General features: G+C 40.2%; 1 pseudogene; it reads left to right on the top strand.

Moving 5' to 3' along the window:
• The first annotated feature begins 1,231 nt into the window (after positions 1–1,231).
• On the top strand, positions 1,232–3,294 carry LOC142442368 (coiled-coil domain-containing protein 34 pseudogene; annotated as a pseudogene).
• Positions 3,295–8,496: the final 5,202 nt, after the last annotated feature.

The following is an 8,496-nucleotide window of genomic DNA, read 5'->3' as shown; positions in this document are numbered from 1 at the left end:
TAGTTCCATTTTTTAGAGACGGAAGTTGAGGTTGGCATGTTTGTATGAAGTGGTTCCATTTTCTAGAGACGGAAGCTGAGGTTGGCATGTTTGTATGGTTGGAGATCACATGACTGGGGAGCACTAAGTCAGAGTTTCAGCCTACGAGGTTGGACTCTAAATCACAATTGTTCAGTCTTATACAGGAATCCGGGATTATTCCAGGCTTACTTCTTGAATACCTTTTAAAGTCGCATTAACTATGAGGTATGAGCTTTCCTTTGTTCAGTATAGAAAATAAAACCAAAACTCCTCCTACTGCCATGGAGTCCATTCCTACCATTGCAAACCTATAAAGACAGGATTGCCCCTGTGGGTTTCCAAGACTGTAACTCTTTATGTGAGTAGAAAGCCTTGACTTTCTCCTACTAATTGGCTGGTGCTTTTGAACTGCTGACCTTGTAGTTAGCAGGCCCACGTGCAACACACCATGCCAGCAGGGCTCCAGAAAACATGGCCAAAAAGTATAAAACAACACAATCATTGCTCTTAGCGCAAACGTAAGCCTTAATATCTAGCTCACACTGTTCAAATGGGACCTCTCATCTGAAATGTCCCTTCCCTATTATTGCACGACACTAGACGTTTGCTATGATTCTAAGTCTGTTAAAAATGTCATTATCAGAGGTCAGCCAGGCGTTCTCTCCAGTTGTTGCGTCCATTCTAACCCAGGAGTTCAGTTGAAACTCTCTCTTTCCTCCCCTGCCCACCCTTTCCAAGGAGCCCTGTTGGTGCAGAGGGCTACAGCTCTGGACTGCTAATCATAAAGTCAACAGTTTGAAACCAGCAGCTGCTCTGTGGGAGAAACACGTGGCTTTCCACTCCCATAAAGATGTACAGTCGTGTAAACCACCAGGATCAGCTCTACTTTGTCCTATGCGTCTATGAGTTGGAATCAACTCAATGGCGGTGAGTTTGTTTTGTTTTGCCTGCCCTTTGAACTCAGTTTCCAGAGTATGTGTATATCTCTCTTACAGGACTTCCCAAATCCACCCATCTCTCTAGTCACTGTAAACCTTGCATGTTTCTTTCCTAGAACTAAAAGCTTCCAAACTAGTTCCTTTAGCTCCATGTCTTCTCTATGTCATTCCGTCCTACATGGGATGTGCAGAGTAACCATGCTACGCAATGCTCTAGTTAAAATCACTTCAGCTCCACCACTTTCAGTGACTCCTCGTTGCTTGTTTAAACAATGGCCAAACTCTTTATCCAGGCAATTATAAACACAGTTCAATCTGACATCACCTCCATCTCCAAAGGTCTCCTCCCCATCTCTGTCATGAATGTTTTAGCTCTAGCTGCTGTGCAGGTAAGCCAGGCTTCCACTTTGCTTATTGACAGTGAGTGTCCTTTCCCAGTCTGCTTGTCCCTTCAAGTTCTATATTTATCCATGCCGTCCTCCATAGTTCGCTGAAATAGAAATACGATTGTCCCCTTGAAGCTTCTATTTATAGTCCAATGCAAATCTATTGAAAATAGATGAAATATGAATAGTTGTTGTTAAGTGCCATTGAGTCGGTTCTAACTCAGCAATACTACCCACAGCATAATGAATCACTTGCTCAGTTCTGCACTCTCCTCATGACAATAGTACAGAGGTGAAAAACTCCCAGAGCAACCTTCTTGACCGTGGTCTCTTGATTTCAGTGACTGATACACATCTTCTACTCAGGGTAGTGCATGAGATGGAAGCCAGGTCCCTTTCTTCATTCAAGTCTCAACAGGACCCAAAGAACTTCCACATGCTCTGTGCTTAGTAAGTAGATGTATTTATTAGTTGGATTCATGTAGGAAAAAAAGTTGTGATTAAGCCAGAAACACACAAGCCACCACTGTAAAACAAACTTACAGACAAATCTGATGTGGAAAAAGAACAGAAAGACACTCTTTGAAAATCAGGAAGGCCAGACTTTGTCTCACGTACCATGGACATGTCATCTACATAGACCAGGTCCTGGAGAAGTGCATCAGACTAGGCAAAGGGTCACCTAAATGACATGATCGCCACAGTGGCCGTACCAGTGGACTCAGATCTAACTATGGAGAGGGTGACTCATAGCCAAGCAGTGTAGTTTTCTGTTGGACATCGGGTTGCTGTGCGTTGCAGCTGACTTAACAGCACCTAGCAACAAATTTATAGTAGCTCGTTATGGTAGGATGAGGACACGACACAGGCACAACATACTTGAACTTACTTCAAAGGAAAGAATGAGATTGCACAATGTCATCCTACAATATTATTAAGGAAGAGTATTAGAAAATAAAAAATTCACCTTCTCCGTCCTCATGGCTGGCGCCCGGGGGCAGGGGCTGGAGATGGTGGCGCTGTCGGTGTGCTGCAGCAATTCCACCCTGTCGCTGCTGTCTCCCCTCGGCCACCAGAGCTTCCCGCTGGATGAGGAGGACGGTGCCGAGGAGGAGGAGGAGGAGGACAAGGCTGAAGAAGTTCAGGACTCAGAGGTCAAGGTGGTGAGCCTGAAAGGGCTGAAGTTGCAAGGGGGCCCCAGTGAGGTTGAATCAGAGGACACCCAAGAAGAGCAGAAACAGGTGCACTTACCAGATAGCAGCCTGACACCATGGGAAGTATGGTTTGTTGGCAAAGGAAAGGAAGAACTGACCGTCTGCAAGAGAAAGCTCTAGAGGAATTAAACGAACAACTAGAAAAGAGGAAAAAATGGAAGAACGTGAAAAAAGAAAAATAATTGCTGAAGTGAAGCACAAGGAATGGGTTCAGAAAAAGAATGACCAGAAGAGAAAAGAAGAAAAACAAAAAGTAAAGAAATGGAGGAAAAAGCAGCAAAGGAGCTAGAGAAAGAGCATTTGCCAGAAAAAGCAAAAGAAAAATGTCAAGAATGGCTAAAGAAAAAGAATGCTGAAGAATGTGAAGAGAAGAAAGAAAAGGAAAAAGAAAAACAACGGCGAGCTGAATTACAAGACAAAAAAGAAATAGCAGATAAAAAATTTAAAGAATGGTTGAAAAACTCAAAAGACAAACCTCGTCCAGCTGCAAAGAACCATGGTTATGTCAATGGAAAACTTACAGGCTTTTACAGTGGGAATTCCTATCCAGAACCAGCCTTTTATAATCCAATTCCATGGAAACTGATTCCTATGCCTCCTCCCAAAGAAGCCAAGGATCTCTCAGGCAGAAAGAATAAAAGGCCTGTGATAACTCAGCCCCACCGGTCAGCGTCTCTAGTTCATAAACCCAGGAACACCCTCTGCCTCGGAACCCTGAACAGAGTGCAGAGATAGTGCATGCGGGACAGAGGGCACATACTGTGACTTGGAGCTGTTGACAGGGAGATGTCACTTTTCATTACTTAATCAGTACCTCAGTATTTGCTGTAATGACTGACAGATTCCCATTTTTGCATTTGCATGGGGAGTCCTTAGAGTAATTGAGGAAGATGTTTCATATATATGTATTTATTTTTATAATGTTTCAAGATTGATCTTGGCATATTGTTTTGCAAGATAAGCGATCAAATCTTTAATTATGAATTGTATTTGTATTTAGTGTGCATTAAAGCTGAACTGTAATACCAATAAAGTCAGGAATTTTTCTGGTCAAAAAAAGAATTGCTTTCTGAGATAATATTTAAATCTTAATCAAGCAAACAAAAAAAATTCCCTGAAGTCTTCCTAAAACCAAATTATCATTCATCTCTACAAGTTAAAAATGTTCACCTTAGTTCCTGTGCTATTTTAAGAATTATCTATATGACAACTATTGCTTGAAAAATTAGATATGAACCTTAAGGTAAGTTTATGTTGATGGGGCATGAATAACTCAGCAAAGGGGGACAGGAATGATTGCATAACTCAAAATATGTGATAAGTTCTACATGAATGATATATGTAGAAACTGTTGAATGGTATATGGTTGCTGTCCATAATTCTCAATAACAAGAGGGAAAATTTTGAAATAAATAATAATTTGCATAAAACTAAAGGAAGATACTAGTTTTGTATTATATCTTTTCAGTACTTTATTTAATCTTCCTCAGTGTCTTTTCAATGTATTGTATAATCAAATGCTTTACAAACTTATTAACTGACCATGTAGGGAGAACTCAAACACTTAGCCAAAGTTAATAAAGTGCTCATTATTAAAATTTGGCCACAGGATTTTTTAATTATCACATTGACTGACAGTGTAATGATCACTCTCTTTAAAAGTGACATGTTGTTAATGCAACAATATCTTTTTATGCTTTCTAGTATGTGTCCACTCCAAATGACTCTTTCTTTTTGTTTAACATGCCCAGAATTAGGCTCATCAATTTTCTAAAATATCGTTTACATTACGTCAAATTCTACGAGGCTGAATGCCTTATTTTCCATAGAAAATGTCATGCTGATTTTATGTAGATCCTTGTCCAGGCTTGTTCTTCAACTGCTTTCACTGTTCACCAGCCAAGAAGCTCTGACCATGTGCACTGACTCAATCACTCTATGTCTTCTTTGGTAACATCACATACATACATCAGTCGCCCTCTCCCTTTGATCTTCAGCTAGCACAAGCCTTTTCTCACTTAGTTGTCCTCCACCGTTTGTTTTTTATATTTAAACTGTTTGGACATCTCTAATAGTAGAGTGGCATTGGCACGGAGATAAGGCGTCAATCAATTTATTAAGTGATTTTGTACAAAAATGGCAAACTTAATATGACCCTGAAGCCTGGCTGACTCGGCCAATGAGCAGCGTGGAGAAAGCCACTCAGATGCTCTGCCTTTCCTGAGGACATTAGACGGCACTCGTCTCTGTAGATGGAACCAATAACACCAAACAGAGGTGATGTGATGATTTCTAGCTAATTAAAAGTTGTAATTAGTTGGCATCAATAGGACTTATTCTTACTCTTTTTCTTCTTTAGTTGAGTTATGGATGCAGAGTCATGGTCACAGAGACAGGCTCCATATTATTATAAGGGGCATTTTGTTTCCCTAATATGAGACCTTTCTGCTTTTTGAAACATCAAAATGAGCAAACTTACTACTATTACACTAAGTAATGAAATGACACTAAGTACTAAAATTATACTAAGTAATTTTCAAAGAGGAAGAAATGAAGCACAAAAGGTAAACATGTTTCATTTATTCCAACTTGATGCATCTTAATAGTACCCTAGATAGGTAAACACATCGGTGCAAAATAGTATCTTCAGCATTTTGTTTTTCAAAGCAAAATAGTTGATGTTCATAAAAGCTATGATCACCATTATCTCTTATCCTATGCATATGCCAAAACAATGCTACTTTGAAATAAAATAACATAAAATTAATAGGATCTCCAGATACCATTGTTCCTAAGAAAAGAGTTAACTCTCAAAGTGAATTGGCCATGCTCTCTGACCAGGTCAATTTTACAGAATGTAGACTCAATGTCCCCTGTGCATGAGAGCAAAGAGCAACTGTAACGAGGGGCGCTCGTCTGCATGGAAGACACAGCAACAAGGTTATGGAGCCATTTACAGCATTGATAGGATGCCAAATTGAGAGATTAATGGATAAAAAGAAATTAATAAGCATAAGGAATTATTAGGGAAATGATGGCAGAGCATTATGTGTGTATAACAAAAGTTAATGACCTGATCCACTGCTATGGACCATGTAGAACAGGCAAGTGTATAGAGACATACATTCATTCCTGGAGGAGAGCAAAGACGGCTTGTTGCTTAGGGTAGACTGAGCTTCTGTTAAGCAGGACAGAATTAGGTGGAAATACGTAGTGTTGATCAAAAGGTCACAATCATTGAACTGCGATTAATATTACTGAATTAAACAGGTAAGAAAAGCTGGAAGGATACATATTCTAGTAAACTTATATACCACAGTGACAGAGAGAGAAACCGGATGGAGCCTGCATAAAGGGAGGAGAGTAAGTTGAAGTGAGAACTACACGATAGTCCAAAACCCACTACCATGCAGTTGATAACTGCTCATAGTGACCCCCTATAGCAACAGTCCTCAACCTGTGGGGCATCACCCCTTTGGGGGTCAAATCACTCTTTCACAGGGGTTGCCTAAGACCATCAGAAATAATTATTTCTGATGGTCTTAGGAACTGAGACACCGCTCTTCTATCTGTCTCCGGGGGTTCCGCCCACATGCAGATACACCCACATATGAGGACCCAGAGTGAAGATTGTTACCCAGGCTACACCATCCTTCAAGACAAAATTTCATTTATTTGCAATTAGGAATAACTATTTCACAATATATAATGACATATTATCTTGATGATTAATCATCATGCTTTAATTATGTTCAATTTTTGACAATGAAATTACATCCTGCCTATCAGATATTTACGTATAATTCATAATAATAGCAAAATTACAGTTATGAAGTAGCAACGAATATAATTTTATAGTTGAGGGGGGTGGTCACCACAACATGAGGAACTGTATTAAAGGGTTGCAGCATTGGGACAGTTGAGAACCCCTGCTCTAAACATGAGGAACTGTGTTAAAGGGTCGCAGCATTGGGACGGTTGAGAACTCCTGCTCTAAACATGAGGAACTCTATTAAAGGGTCACAGCATTGGGATGGTTGAGAAGCACGGCTCTAATCCAGTAAATCTTTACAGGTGCAGGTAGCCCCAACTTTCTCCCACAGAGTGGCTGATGGTTTGAACCATTGAACTTGTAGCTAGCAGTCCAACACATACCCATCATCATCAGGAAAGCTGTTGATAGCAAGGTCTGGGAAATAAAAACTGTTCAACTATTTTTGATTTCTATGTATAGCACCCCAACGCACACCAAACCCACTACCATCAAGTTGATTTCACGTCAAAGCATCCCTCTATGATTTCCAGGGCTGTCAATCTTTACTGAAACAGACAGCCTGCTCTTTCTCCTCTGGAGGATGCATGTTATGATGTTATTTTCAGAGAGGAAAGTTTTCAGACCTGAAAGCATTCTTACCAAGTTCCAGATTGCACATAACCCATTCATCCTGAAATCTCATCATAATGACCACCAAATACTCCCAGATATAAAGATGAAAGAGCTGAAGAGATGTCATTGTATCAAGCCACCTATAACCTGTTCTTGATGGGGACAATCTTCTTACAAAGTGTGTACACATCTTCCAACAGTTCCAAGAAGACTTCTTCCTACGTGCAGACTTGCCCAATGGTCTAGAAACAAAATTGGGTGCGTAGTGGAGACGTGGAAGATAGTGACCAAAGGAGGAAATATGTGGAGATGCTCAGTACTCAACAACTCAGCAAAAGATTAGAGATTCAAAGTTTCCCAAGGGTGCTTTAGCAGAAAGGCCCGGCGATTTAGTTGTGAAAGGCATAGCCATTGACAAGCCTTTGGAGCAGTTCTACTTTGAAGCACATGGGGTCACCGTGAGTCAGAATCTATTAGACACCAATAGAGGTGTTTCTGTTGTTGTTTAGGGCTTGAAATAGGTCATATGAATTGTCCATAATTACAGCTCACAAGCTTTAAGATATTTAGCTATATTGCTGTGAACAAGATAGACAAGGATCATGGAACATATATTCTAGTCTGTGTTCAAACAACCATACACAAATAAGCCTTAGGTAAAAAAAAACCCAATACAGCCCAATCAAAGCCGGTTAATTGAGCTCACATTGAAATTTTGAAAGAAGTTGCTTTTACACGTGATTTGGAACTATCTGTATAACAGTGCAACCTCCAGAGATACTGTTTGTATATACTTTATTGTATAGACACAGTAAGTTGATTTAGAATTTTCCAATGTCTTACCTGAAATGATAAACTACTGACTAACTCTAGTAAATGTGTGTGATGTGTCTGTGTATGTGTGTGTACATAGAAACATAAACTATGCTGCTTATACTTCTGTGTGTAGCTGGCATTTCTATTGTCTTGTATCTTATGACAGTGTCTTCTACTGGAAGCTGGTACCATAAGAGCTAATGCCACCCAAAGGTGATGGCAAATTGATGAGCCTGTAAAGAGATTCGAAGGAGAATAGGGAAATGCATTGTTAATGCTATTAAATATTACTTAGCCTACAGCAAGCTGCGTGTTCAACAGTTTAAACTTTAATTGCTAGCTGATGCAGAAACAAGCCTGGATATATGTAAATCCTATTGAAAGCTAATATCATTTTGGCTGCTCAGATGGATTAGCAACCACTACAATTAGCAGCATGTGCAGCTAATGATATTAGGGGGGGATTCATCATGCAGTAGTCGGGCCTTTAAATCTGAAAGAAAGGTAAGGCTTCTCTTCCCACTAAAACTGGGGAGCCTTGCCAATTGATGCAGCAGACTGCAGGGATGAGCCAAGAAGCTTATAGGATGCAAGAGACTGACTCCACTATCACCTTGAATCATTCATCTTTATGCCCTTTACCAGTAATTCTAGCTAAGCACATTCTGGCCAACACTGCCTGCTCCCCATGCTCCTGGGAGTGACACTGGATCACTGAGTAAAGGCAGAAAGAT

This window comes from Tenrec ecaudatus, chromosome 3 (genome assembly GCF_050624435.1).
Source record: "Tenrec ecaudatus isolate mTenEca1 chromosome 3, mTenEca1.hap1, whole genome shotgun sequence".
NCBI classification, from domain to species: domain Eukaryota; kingdom Metazoa; phylum Chordata; class Mammalia; order Afrosoricida; family Tenrecidae; genus Tenrec; species Tenrec ecaudatus.
Note: the sequence above shows the minus strand (reverse complement) of the source record. Positions and strands in the feature narration are given on the sequence as shown.